This window comes from Delphinapterus leucas, chromosome 10, assembly GCF_059928025.1.
Source record: "Delphinapterus leucas isolate spDelLeu-1000000601 "Yukka" chromosome 10, BTC_Dleu_Yukka2, whole genome shotgun sequence".
Classification (NCBI taxonomy): domain Eukaryota; kingdom Metazoa; phylum Chordata; class Mammalia; order Artiodactyla; family Monodontidae; genus Delphinapterus; species Delphinapterus leucas.
This window is the reverse complement of record NC_143138.1, coordinates 23,049,268-23,061,934: the sequence shown is the minus strand read 5'-3', so window position 1 is coordinate 23,061,934 and position 12,667 is coordinate 23,049,268.

Below are 12,667 nucleotides of genomic sequence, written 5' to 3'. Positions count from 1 at the left end.
AGACTGAGCACACCAGCCCTCGGGAAGATTGGTCACATGCCAGGGTTTCTAGTTCTGTCCACTCACAGAATACCCTGGTCAAGGAGGCCTGTACAGTCCAGGGGAGGGATAGTGGGAGGAGAATAGGTGTTTCAGGTCTTAGAGGCATGGTCGTGGCCAGGGTAGGAAGGACCATTTTCACATTCTCAGTAGCAATGACTGTTCGGGGTTGTTATTGTCCCCACAGAGATCAGTGCGGTGGATATGGTTTATCCTGAGGTGGTAGTAAAGTTGGTGCTATACCTGCTGTTTGGTTTAAAGCAGTGGGCTAGGGGCTTCCCTGGTGGCACAGTGCTTGAGAATCCGCCTGCCAATGCAGGGGACATGGGTTCGATCCCTGGTCCGGGAAGATCCCACATGTCGTGGAGCAACTAAGCCCGTGCACCACAACTACTGAGCCTGCGCTCTAGAGCCCATGAGCCACAACTGCTGAGCCCATACCCCACAACTACTGAAGCTCGCGCGCCTAGACCCCATACTCCGCAACAAGAGAAGCCACCGCAATGAGAAGCCTGCCCACCACAAAGAAGAGTGGCCCCTGCGCACCGCAACTAGAGAAAGCCCACGTGCAGCAAGGAAGACCCAACGCAGCCAAAAAGAAATAAATTTATAAAAAAAATAAATAAATAAAGCAAAAATAAATAAATAAATAAATAAAGCAGTGGGCTAGGTTGATGTGAAATAATTTCTGGTCTAATAGGGTCTCCCGTTAGGCAAGCCCCACTGTGGAAAGGTGGTAGAAACAAGTTGTGAACTAGTTTTGAGACCATTTAATCTTTCTTGGCCTCAGGAAGGCAGTTATGACTGATTGAGCGGAAGCCATTTTCTTTGGCATGTTTCTCAATGTTCCTCTGTCTCCTCTCTATGTACCTTTTTTCTGTGCTTAACTGCTCCCTGGCTACCCAGGACAATCCATCAGGATTCCCCTCTGGCTGGTCTGACCGTTCATCCCATGCACTGGACTTTCCCCCTTGCCTCACCCCCATCAAAACCCACCTCTCCTGTACCCCACTTCTTTGGGGCTCTCTGTTCACTGTGACATTGTAAGATGCTGAATTCAGAAGAACTAACTCTGTTAGTGATGAACAGGGGCGAAGATGACGAGCCTAGAAAGATAAAACCGATCTACTATGTTAGTGGGCCCTTAATTATCCGACCCCAGCCTCCCCTCCTGGAACACACCGCCATTGTCTAAAGGACTTTAAGGCATTTCTGTGTAATGCAAAGTTTATCACCCTTACCAGTTTGTTATACAATTAACATTTAAGCATTAAACAACCTTCCTCTGCGTACTACTTACATAACTACTACCCCAAAACTTACAGATTTAATAAACCAAATTTTATTCAACCATTGATATTGTTTCACACTTAAACCAATTTAAGCATTTAATTCAGATCTCAAGTCTGATGTGTAAGATTCTCTTAAATGTCTTAAGCCCCCTAAGCAGCAAACAAACACAAAAGTTATTATAACATTTACAAAACCAATCACTTCACTTCCACTAAAAATCAGTTATGAAAGGCTAGTTCCATGGATTTAAGCTTATTTCTTTTTTTTATTCCTTAAATTCTTTTTATTTTTTAAAAAACCCTTATTTTTTTCCCCGTTGCCATAATGCATTTTTATTTTTTAAACTTATTTCTTTATTCTCCTTCTCTTTCCTCTTCTATTCTTGGGTTGGGTTGCCTTTCTAGGATGTCAGTATTTTCTCTTTTTATCCCATCCTGAGGTTTCAGTAAACTTAGGAACGGCATTGTGACCACTTTAGTCTTGTCTGGACATGAGACGTGGTCGCACAGCTTATGATTCAGATCTGGGCTGCTGATCACCAGCATGAGCTGTGGCTCTTTCCTTCTCCTCACCGCCCCTCTTCCTCTTTCTCCTTTCCTCCTCCTCCTTTTTCTCTTTCTCCTCTTCCTTCTTCTAATTAAAGAAGACTAGTTGAGTCAATAAAACTTAAACAAACTTTCTTGAGCTATTAATTTACACACCATACAATTTGCCCATTGAAAGTCTATACTTCAGTTTTCAGTATACTCAGAGTTGTGCAGCCATCACCACAATCAATTTTAGACCGTTTTCATTGTTCCCCAGAGAAACTCCGTGCCCATTAGCAGTCACTCCCCATTCCCCTTCCCCTAGCCCTAGGCAACCACCACTCTACTTTCTGTCTCTATGAATTTACCTATTCTGGACATTTCACATAAATAGAAAATACAATATGTAGTCTTCTGTGACTGGCTTCTTTCACTTAGCACAATGTTTTCAAGGTTCATCCATGTTGTAGCAGATATCAGCACTTCATTCCTTTTTATTGTTGAATTCTCTATTATTTCATTGTATAGGTACAACACATTGTATTCATCCATTCATCAGTTGATGGATATTCTGAGCAGTTTTCACTTTTTGGCTATTATGTATGGTGGTGCTATAAACATTTGTGTGCAAGTATTTGTGTAGACATATATTTTCATTTCTCTGGAGTATATACCTAGGAGTGACTTTCTGGGTCACATGGTAACCCCATGTTAAGCCTTTTGAGGAACTGCCGAACCGTGATTCTCCAAAGCTGCTTCACCATTTCACATTCCCACCAGCTGTTTATGAAGATTCCAATTTTTCCATGTTCTTGTCAACAGTTGTTATTATCTGTCTTTTTATTAGAGCCTGCCTAGTGGCTGTGAAACTGTATCTCACTGGAGAATAAAACTCTTTTTAAGTGTATAGATTTTAGAATTTTGCAACCTATTTCTTCTCCCTAATATAACATACTTAAAAAAATCCCTCTTGATCAGTGGATTTTTCCACTCATTATGATACGTTTTTCTCTCATTATGATATGCTGACTTGATCTATTAGCATTATTATATCTTAATTCTTATTTGTATCTTATTATAATTAGTAGGGCGTTCTAGAAGATGAGGAATTGGGTTGACTATATTAGCTCTCCTTTTTTTTTTTTTTTTTTTGCGGTACGCGGGCCTCTCACTATTGTGGCCTCTCCCGCTGCGGAGCACAGGCTCCAGAAGCGCAGGCTCAGCGGCCATGGCTCACGGGCTCAGCAGCATGCGGGATGCGTGATCCTCCCGGACCGGGGCACGAACCCGTGTCCCCTGCATCGGCAGGCGGACTCCCAACCACTGCCACCAGGGAAGCCCAATTAAGAAGACTTTTAATGTCACCAAGAGGCTGAAGGAGAGGAACACACCCTGGACCAGGTTGCGTGTGAGAACAAAGCAGAGGTACAGAGTCAGTTCACTGTAGAGGTTCTGAAGTCATTAGATTGGGACAGGATTAAGTGCTCAGTGATTTCTGCACCTGGCTAGGTCTGTTTGCGCTATAGTCATTCAGGGTGAGACCATATTCAACCCTGTTACGGGTTGAATTGTGTCCCTCTATGTTGAAGTCCTGACTCTGGGTACCTATGAATGTCATCTTATTTGGAAATAAGGTCTTTACAGAAGTAATCACGTTAACATGAGATCATTAGGGTGGGGCTTAATCCAATAGGACTGGTGTCCATATAAAGAGGAGGAAATTCGGACACAGACACACACAGAGGGAAGACAATGTAAAGACATAAGGATAATGTCACCTACAAGCCAAGGAATGCCTGAGACTACTGGAAGCAAGGAGAGAGGCATGCAATAGATAGATTCTCAGGGCCTTCAGAAGGAACCAACTCTGCTGACACCTTGGGTTCAGATTTCTAGCTCCAGAACAGCGAGACAACAGGTTTCTGTTGTTTAAGACACCCAGTTTGTGATGCTGTGTACGGCAGCCCTAGCAACTATGCGAACCCTTTAACATACACCTCCTTCACCTGCCACCTCTCCAGTCTTCTCTCCAGGATCACCCAAGTTGTTACCAGTCATCTGCAACTCAGTGCAATGGACTCTAAGATAACTTTCTTGAGAGCAGGTTACACTGTTCACTCATTTAGCTGTCAACATTGCACACTTACTATGTCAAGGCACTGGGGCTACAGTAGGGAACACGACTCACATGGTCCCTTCCTCCTGGACCTTACAGGCTAACAGGGGTGAAAAACACATCACATGTTTACATGAAGAATACTGAATTTAAAACAGTGATGTGTTATAGAGCAGGGCAGTCCTGTGTGTGTGTGTGTGTGTGTGTGTGTGTGTGTGTGTGTGAAGGGGCTTGGAGGATGGTGGCAGGGCAGGCACCTTCCAGGCAGAAGGAGCAGCTGTGTAGGACTTCCCTGGTGGTCCAGTGGTTGGGACTCTACGCTTCCAGTGCAGGGGGCATGGGTTCGTTTCCTGGTTGGGGAACTAAGATCCCACGTGCGGAGCAGCCAAAAAAATAAAAAGAAAGAAGAAGAAGGAACAGCTGTTTGAGGAGGGGAGGCGCTGGAGCAGATCCTGCAGGGCCTTGTAAGCCCTCTTAGAGATTTGGGGTTTGGGGGTTTTATCCATATCTGAAGAACCATGAGAATTCAGAGGTTGAAGCAGGGGAGAAACATATTTACCTTTCAAAGTGATTTTTCAGAGTGGAGAAGGGATTGAAGGGGAGTGAGTGTTGATGAGCGAAGGGGGAGATTTTGATGATGGAGGAGCTTCAATAATGTGAGAAATGGGTGCAAAAAAGAGCTTCAAATTTGTGGCTGCTGACTCCAGCTGGGCAAGTCACCCGGAGAGGAAATGACTCCTCAGAAGCCTTCAGGCGGCCTGGCACAGTGAGTGTTTCGTGCACAGGGAGGTGCTTTTATTTAATTATTAAATGTGTTTCCTGTTTGTGCCCTTCTTTCTCACATGGGGATCCTCATGGCCTCTGGCCTTGGTGGTTACAGCCATCTCCTAATTGGCCTCTTACCCACAGGTCTTGTCTCCTGCAGCCCATCCTAAGGTCAGCTCGAGCTGGGGAGAGGGGAGAACAGGGAGGTATTGTTTAAAAGGTATAGACTTTCAGATTTACAAGATGTAAAGCGTTATGGTGATGGCTGCACAACAATGTGAATGGTTTTTGTTTTTTTTTTAATTAATTTATTTTATTTATTTATCTCTGGCTGCGTTGGGTCTTCGTCGCTGCCCGCAGGCTTTCTCTAGTTGTGGCGAGCGGGGGCTACTCCTCGTTGCGGTGCGCGGTTCTCACTGCAGTGGCCTCTCCCGTTGCGGAGCACGGGCTCTAGACACGCGGGCTTCAGTAGTTGTGGCACGTGGGCTCTAGAGCGCAGGCTCAGTAGTTGTGGCGCACGGGCTTTGTTGCTCTGTGGCATGTGGGATCCTCCCGGACCAGGGCTCAATCCCATGTCCCTGGGATTGGCAGGCAGATTTTTTTTTTTTTTTGCGGTACGCGGGCCTCTCACTGTTGTGGCCTCTCCGGTCGCGGAGCACAGGCTCCGGACGCGCAGGCTCAGCGGCCATGGCTCACGGGCCCAGCCGCTCCGCGGCACGTGGGATCTTCCCGGACCGGGGCACGAACCCTTGTCCCCAGCATCGGCAGGCGGACTTTCAACCACTGCGCCACCAGGGAAGCCTTGGCAGGCAGATTCTTAACCACTGCGCCACAAGGGAAGCCCGTGAATGTTTTTAATATTACTGAACTGTACACTTAAAAATGGCCAAGATGGTGAATTTTATGTTATGTGTATTTTAATACAATTTTTTAAAAAGTCAGCTCTAGTCAGGCCACTCCCCTGCTCAAGTATCAGCTGGTTGCAGAGCCTGGAACTTGCACTGAAGGTCATTACCACATGGCCAACTGGCCCCCTGGATTCTGGCTTCCTCTGTTCCTCACCCTGATCCCTGGGCCCTGCTCTAGGCCAGGGCAGACACTACTGGAGGAACTCAGAGAGTGGCTTTAGAACCAGTGAATGCATGTAAGCAAGCAAGTACCTGGTCCCTGCCCAGCACCTGGCCCAGCGGCCAGCCCTCAAGCCCTTGGCCGCCCCGCACCCTTGCTCCTGTCACCCACCCCCCTCCTCAGTGAAAATCAGGAAAGAAAAAAAATAATGATACCCAGAAAAAAGAAAATAATAGAGATGTACAGCTTGATCTCTTTTTTAGACAGTATATTCATGGAGAAAGTTCCTTCAGGGTGTTATTCAGCAGTTACTCCCTGGTGGTGGAAGCTTCTCAGATTTTTACTTTGTAACCATAGGCACTGTTTGAACTTTTTCAAGGAGCATATACATACAATACTAGGTTTACAATGAAAACAAAGAAACCAAACCAACAAACAAACCAACCCCTCTGCAAATGACTCCTTGTTCAAGAAGTCTTTCCTGACCCCTCACTGAACTCCTCTGCCCTGTGCCTTTCTCATGACATTGAATAATTATGGTTGTAACTACTGTAACTAATGGGCCAGGCACTAAACTCTCCAAATCTGTTTCCTAATCTGTAAAAGGGGGGATAGTCAGAGATCCCATGGGATAGAATTGCTGAGATGACTCAAGCAAATAATTGCATGTTAAATGCTGACCATAGTATCTGCCACAATAAGAACTCAATAAACTTTTGCTGCTGTTACTATTATTACAATTTTCTCTAATTCCAAACAACCATCCAAGGTAGGCATTATCAACAATATAAATGATGAATTCTCTTGCTTCATTTTATATGAGGTAAACCCCTCTGTAATGCTTTCCAAGGGAAGACAAGAGGAAGGAACCAGCACTGAGGAAAGACAGAGAGTACTAGGCAGCTTACTGTAAGGACACATTCATTCTGGCAGTCGTTGCTGCTGACCTGGGGCAGGTTAGAGCAGCTCTCGAAGTTTTTATAAAACGGAGATAATAATATCGCTCCCCAACTTGTATGGATTCAACGAGACGACTCATGTAAATCACTTAGCACCGCTGCTACAACTATTGCCATTTCTGTTGCTGCCCAAACTATAACCATTAATTATCCTCACTACAATTCTGCGAGGTGGTAAGATCACTAACGTTTTTAAGACGGCAAGTGGGGAAACCCGCGCTCCTGTCACTCCGCAGACTTCCACTAGAGGGCAGGCCGAGGCAGGGGATGCGTGAAGGAGCCAGGGCTTTGGGTAGCTTTGTAAGCCAGAACAAGCAGCAACAGTGGGGAATAAAAGCAAACACTGATGCTCTTACTGAGTAAGTGTGAGGCCCCAGAGTTTTAAAAGTACTAGCCAGAGGGCTTCCCTGGTGGCGCAGTGGTTGAGAGTCCGCCTGCTGATGCAGGGGACGCGTGTTTGTGCCTCGGTCCGGGAAGATCCGTGAGCCATGGCCGCTGAGTCATGGCCGCTGAGCCTGAGCGTCTGGAGCCTGTGCTCCGCAACGGGAGACGCCGCAACAGTGAGAGGCCCGCGTACTGCAGAAAGGGGAAAAAAAAAAAAAGGACTAGCCAGGGCTCCATCTCTTTCTCCCTATCTCTCTGGTCCTGAAGTCTGTCCTGCCCAAGGTCTCTTGTGGTCTTTCCTTCTTTCCCGATGACTCAGCTCACAGTGACACCTAAATCCGCCCCCTCTCATCCTTTCTTCTCTCCATACTTTCTGAAACTTAAGGACTGGGTCTCCCTCACCCTCATATTTCTTTCACTCCAGTAAGTGACAGACAGGATGCCGAATCCCACCCTGGGGCAACTCAGATTTCTCCTTTAGGCTGAGCAGCGGCAAATAACATGTACCATTCCCTGCTGCAGAGCCTTAGATCCACGGGCTCTTTTGATTCTCACCAAGATAATTCTGGTGATGACCCCTGTCTGGAGCCCCGCTCCTTCCCCTCTCTTCCCCCCCCCACACTCTCCAAGCCGTAAGGGCAGTCCCTACGGAGAACCTTCTGGCAATGTAAAGCAAAGCAGTCCGGCGAGCTGGGGCGGGCTTGGGGAAGGAGCGGTGCCCTTCCGGGGGCAGGACCCGCAACCCCGAGATTTAGAAAGTTACCACTGCTGTATGCTAAACACAATTTTAAATGTACCAATAGTTACTCTTTCAGTCCTGGATTCTATTTGTAAAAATTTCTGTGAACGCACACTATTTCACTTCTAAATGTCTCAGGCAACAGAAGGCATCACAGATCCTTCAGATCCACTGAGGAAGCCCTGTGCTGTCCATTTAGCAAGAGGACATTTCAAGAGGGGACATCAGGCCCAAGTGGATTCTGGCCAGTTTGGTCCCCAGCCTCCTAAACACTGGAGCCCAGTGAGAATCCAGCACAGGAAGTTTGGTTCTGTGAGCAGAGCAAGGAAAGGGCTTTTTTCTTTTTCCAGGAGGAACAGCTATTCCTGTGTTGGTTTGCAAAGATCACATCTACACAAATGCCACTGCTGCCGAAGAAGGAAGGCACTCGGCCTCATGAGGAGGGTAAACCCATTTACCGTCTTGTCTACACCAGGCACAAACCGGGGGTGACTTGCTCTATTACTGGCTTATGTACTAGTACAGAGACATAACCTACTGTGCTCTAAATACAATTCTATGAACGCACGTTATTTCACTTTCTGAATGTCTCAGACAACAGAAGGCACGCTATTTCACTGTGAACACACGCTATTTCACTTCTAAATGTGAAGTGAACAGTTAGAAGTGAATGCATGCTATTTCTGTGAACGCACGCCATTTCACTTCTAAATGTCTCAGACAACAGAAGGCATTACAGCTTCTCTACCTGCAGAATATAGAATCCTGAGTGTTGCTCTGAGATTTCACACACCCTCCAGAATCCCTTTCAGATTTCTGAGTGTGAAGGAAACATGATTAGACACAAAGCTGTACAAACAAAATGTTCTCAATGAATAGGGCTTTTCCTTGAGGTGGGCTCTACTATTTGGGCAAATAAAAACACTATGTTCTTCTAGAAAAGTGAAACCTTGATGTAGTCATCAGTTATGTTTCTGCTGAAAGTGGTAGAAATCTGACTCAGGCTTGTCAAAGGGGAGTCATTGTCTTACTGAACAAACTAAAGAAAAGCAGGGGAGCAAGTGAACCTCAAGTACAGCTAGAACCAGGGGCTTGAATGCAACTAAGACTCCCCACCTCTTGTTTCCTCTTGTCTCTGTATTGGCTCCTTTTTCAGGCCAATTACCTGTATAAGCTGTAACCTTGCCATGTCTAGGTTCATATCTCTTATCTCCACCTCTGCTCTTCCCTCGGTTCTGCCTCGTCTCTGTGTCCCAGTCCACCCACCTTTCCATGCACACTGGGTGGGATTCTCCGGAGTCCTGGTGTGTTGGGCAGAGTCACCTGTGGTGTGTTGTGGATGTTTACTGATTGTGGACGGAAGGGGGGAGAGACAAAGGCAGCTTTTCACTCCTCCGTGTGGCTGATGTGTCTCCTCCAGGTCGCAGTTTTATGTCCAGAATCAGCTGATTCTGTTCAGCTGGAAGCCTGGCTCAGCTGCAGCCTGTGGGGCCCTGGGGAGCCTCCCCTGACCCCTGACCCCGAAGTCCTGGGTCAACATCAACGCCAGAAATTAGATCTGAGTCCAGGACCACAGGGCCTTTAAGTTCAGGTTGGGAAGTGGCTGGAGGGATCCAGACAGCAGGTCCCTGTCTATTATTAGGTCCACGGAGGGGAAGAAGAGGCAGGACACTGGGGTGTCCTGGGCTCTCGGGACTGGGGAGGAGAGGAGAGGACCCTTGAGGCTTCAAACGGTGGTGGATTTCATGCCTGGACAGGAGGGGCCATGCTTGGTGTCCTTGGGTACGGTATTGGGACACCTGGGTTCTGTAGGTCTGGGGATGGGGGAGGTCATTTTCGTGTCTCAGGGAAATGTTAGGGGGACCCCCGGGCCCAGACTCATGGCTGATCTCCTTGTCCCACTGTGGTCTCCAGGCTCCAGTCCATGTCCTGTCCTTTGCTCACCTGTCCTCTGCTCTCCACCTCCATGGTCACCAGCTGGGCAGGTCTTTTCCCAAAGGTCTTTAGCCAGTCTTTTTGGCACAGTGGTCCCCGCTGTCTTAGCTCACAGGGAGACGATGTTCAGGTAGCCCCGGGCTGTGAGCTGGGATGGACTCTCCCTTCCTTGAGTCTCCCTGCTGCCCGCCAGCACCATGTGTGTGTGGGGTGGAGTGAGGACTGGGGGTGAGGTTATTTCTCTGGAAGAGAGGAATTCCTTTAACCACCTACCCTCTCTCCTTTTCTCTTTTCTCTTTCTTCCAGGTGTATTTGAGTTATACCATACCTGTAAGGACAGGAAAACACCTAAAACATAAGCATAGTTTACCAGCAAAATAGAGAGCTGACACCTGTGTACTTATCATCCAGGTGAAAAACAGAGCCTCTACCAGCGCCCAGGCCAGAAGCCCCTGAGCCTCTCTCCACACAGACCCCACCCTCCCCGCATACGTGTCCACCGAGTGACCCGCCCTGCCCCCTCCCCTCTCATTCCTCCCCCTCTGCTCCTGTTGGCCTCCATCCCCTAATGTCACTGTTTCCTTCCTCTCATCACTTCTCACTTCTTCATAGGCTGTTACCTTGGGGATTCCCTCCTCCTCTGCCCCCTTTTCCACCCCATCTTAGGGATGGAGGTTCCAGAGTTGATTCCTTGGAGGAAGAGCCTATACCCCTGTCAGCAGCCGGAAGAAGTGACAGGGACTTGGGGTTCCAGGTCCCACGCCAGGAGGCTGAGGACACCCAGTATGTTTGTGGGGTCCACCCTGGACTGGGGAATCAGCTGTTATGGCCTTGAGATCTGATCCTCCCTGGGGCCAAAATCTTTAGTCATTTAATGGGGAGAAAAACGTCCATGTCAGCGTGTATTTTGGGTAACAATTCAAACTTCAAACTTGACACTGGATGGGATGCCAACTTGTGTGCACAGCCCTGGCCTGCTGCTGGGAGCCCAGGGAGACCCTGGGCAGGTCCCTGGTAAGGAGGTCAAAGGGGAGCTCAGGTCTTCTGTCATCAGCACTGTGGCCACACGGGGGCGCCACCACTCTGCTCTCTCCTATTCAGCACAGCGCGGGAGAGGATGGACTGTGGTCTGTCAGAAAGAGATGGCTGCCCTGGAGGCTGGACAGCAATGGGGGGATGAAGATGCCTTCTGAGCAGCTCCTGGGGGTGAGGCAGAGATTGGAGGGGAGGAGGGCCCTGGAGCCCTGCTGTGTCTGAGGTTTCCATCTTTTCTCTCCACAACTCCTCTCTCCAGCTCATTCATGAAAACACCCTGGAAAACTCAAAGTCGATAATTGTTTCTTCCACTCCCTGTTTGTTTCTGGTGGATATCTGAAAAAATATATATTTTTTAATTTTACTATAGTTCAAGATTTAGAAAAAAGTAGCAGAGTTAGTAGAGAGTTCCTGTAAATCCCACGCTCAGTTTCTCCATGTTACCATCTTATACCACCATCACACATTTGTCGCAGCTAATGAAGCAACATTGATACAATATTACTAAAAACACCCGAATTTATTTGGATTTCATTAGTTTTTCTTTTTCCTGATCCAGGATCCTATCAAAGACACATTATATTAAGTCCCAATCATGTCTCCTTCAGGCTCCTGTGGTTGTGACAGTCCCTCAGAGGTCCCTTGTGTTTGATGACCTTGATGTTCTTGAGTATTCCTCAGGGATATTGTAGAATGTCTCTTTATCTGAGTTGGGTTTTGGGGAAGAATGCCACAGAGATGAAGTGACATTCTCCACATATAAAGGGTATATACTGTCCACTGGAATGTCACTAATAAGTTCACCTCATCACCCGGCTAAGGTACATTTCCCAGGTCTCTCCTTGTGAACTTCTATTTTTACTTCCCTACTTTCTGTACTGTAGCCTTTGGAAGGAAGTCACTACGTGCAACCCACACTTGAGGGGAGCTCTGCTATAAACTTTGGTGTGCCGGGGTTTGTGCATATATAAGTTTTCAGATGAGTTGCATGAGGACTAGAGCGCTCAGTAGACTGGATGGAGGGTCTATGTGCAGCTTTATAAGAAACTGCTGACCATCATTTCTATGGGCTGTGCTACTTCATATTCCTGCCCCAGTGAGTGAGGGTTTCTGTTGCTCCACATCCTGGACAGCACTTGGTATCACCAGTTCTTGGATTCCAGCTATTCTAATAGGTGTGATGATACATCATTTTTTAAAATTTACATTTCCTAATAATATATGATGTTGAGCATCTTTTCATATACAGGTCCATGGATAGATCTTCTTGAAGAGGTGTGTGTTCAGACTTTCCTTCATTTTTAAATTGTTTTCATATTATTGAGTTTAAGCGTTCTATGTGTATTCTAAAACAAGTCCTTCATCAGATATGTGAATTTGCAAATCATTTCTCCCAGTCTGTGGCCTGAGCTCTTTTACTGACATAACAGTATTCATTAATGCAGAGATATATTTGGGGAGAAGAAAAATGAGAAATTGCCAACTGCAGCGGTTTCCAAGTAGAGGACCTGGGCAAATGGGGGACGAGAGGGAGAACATGAATTATTTATTTTGTATACCCTTGAGTACCTTTTCAGTCCCCTTCTGTGTAGGTAAATATGCTTTCAAAAATTACATTAAAATCCCTTGCACTTGTAAAACACCTGACACATCCTCTTCAGATCGTGCATTAGGAAACACATTCTCTACTTTGGCACCCAAAGTCTTTTAACTGAGCTATTCTGCCACAGAAATTCCATTACTGGAAAAGATGGGCTGGATTGTAGGGATTCTGCTCACTGAAAATGCCATGTAAAATATAAAAACC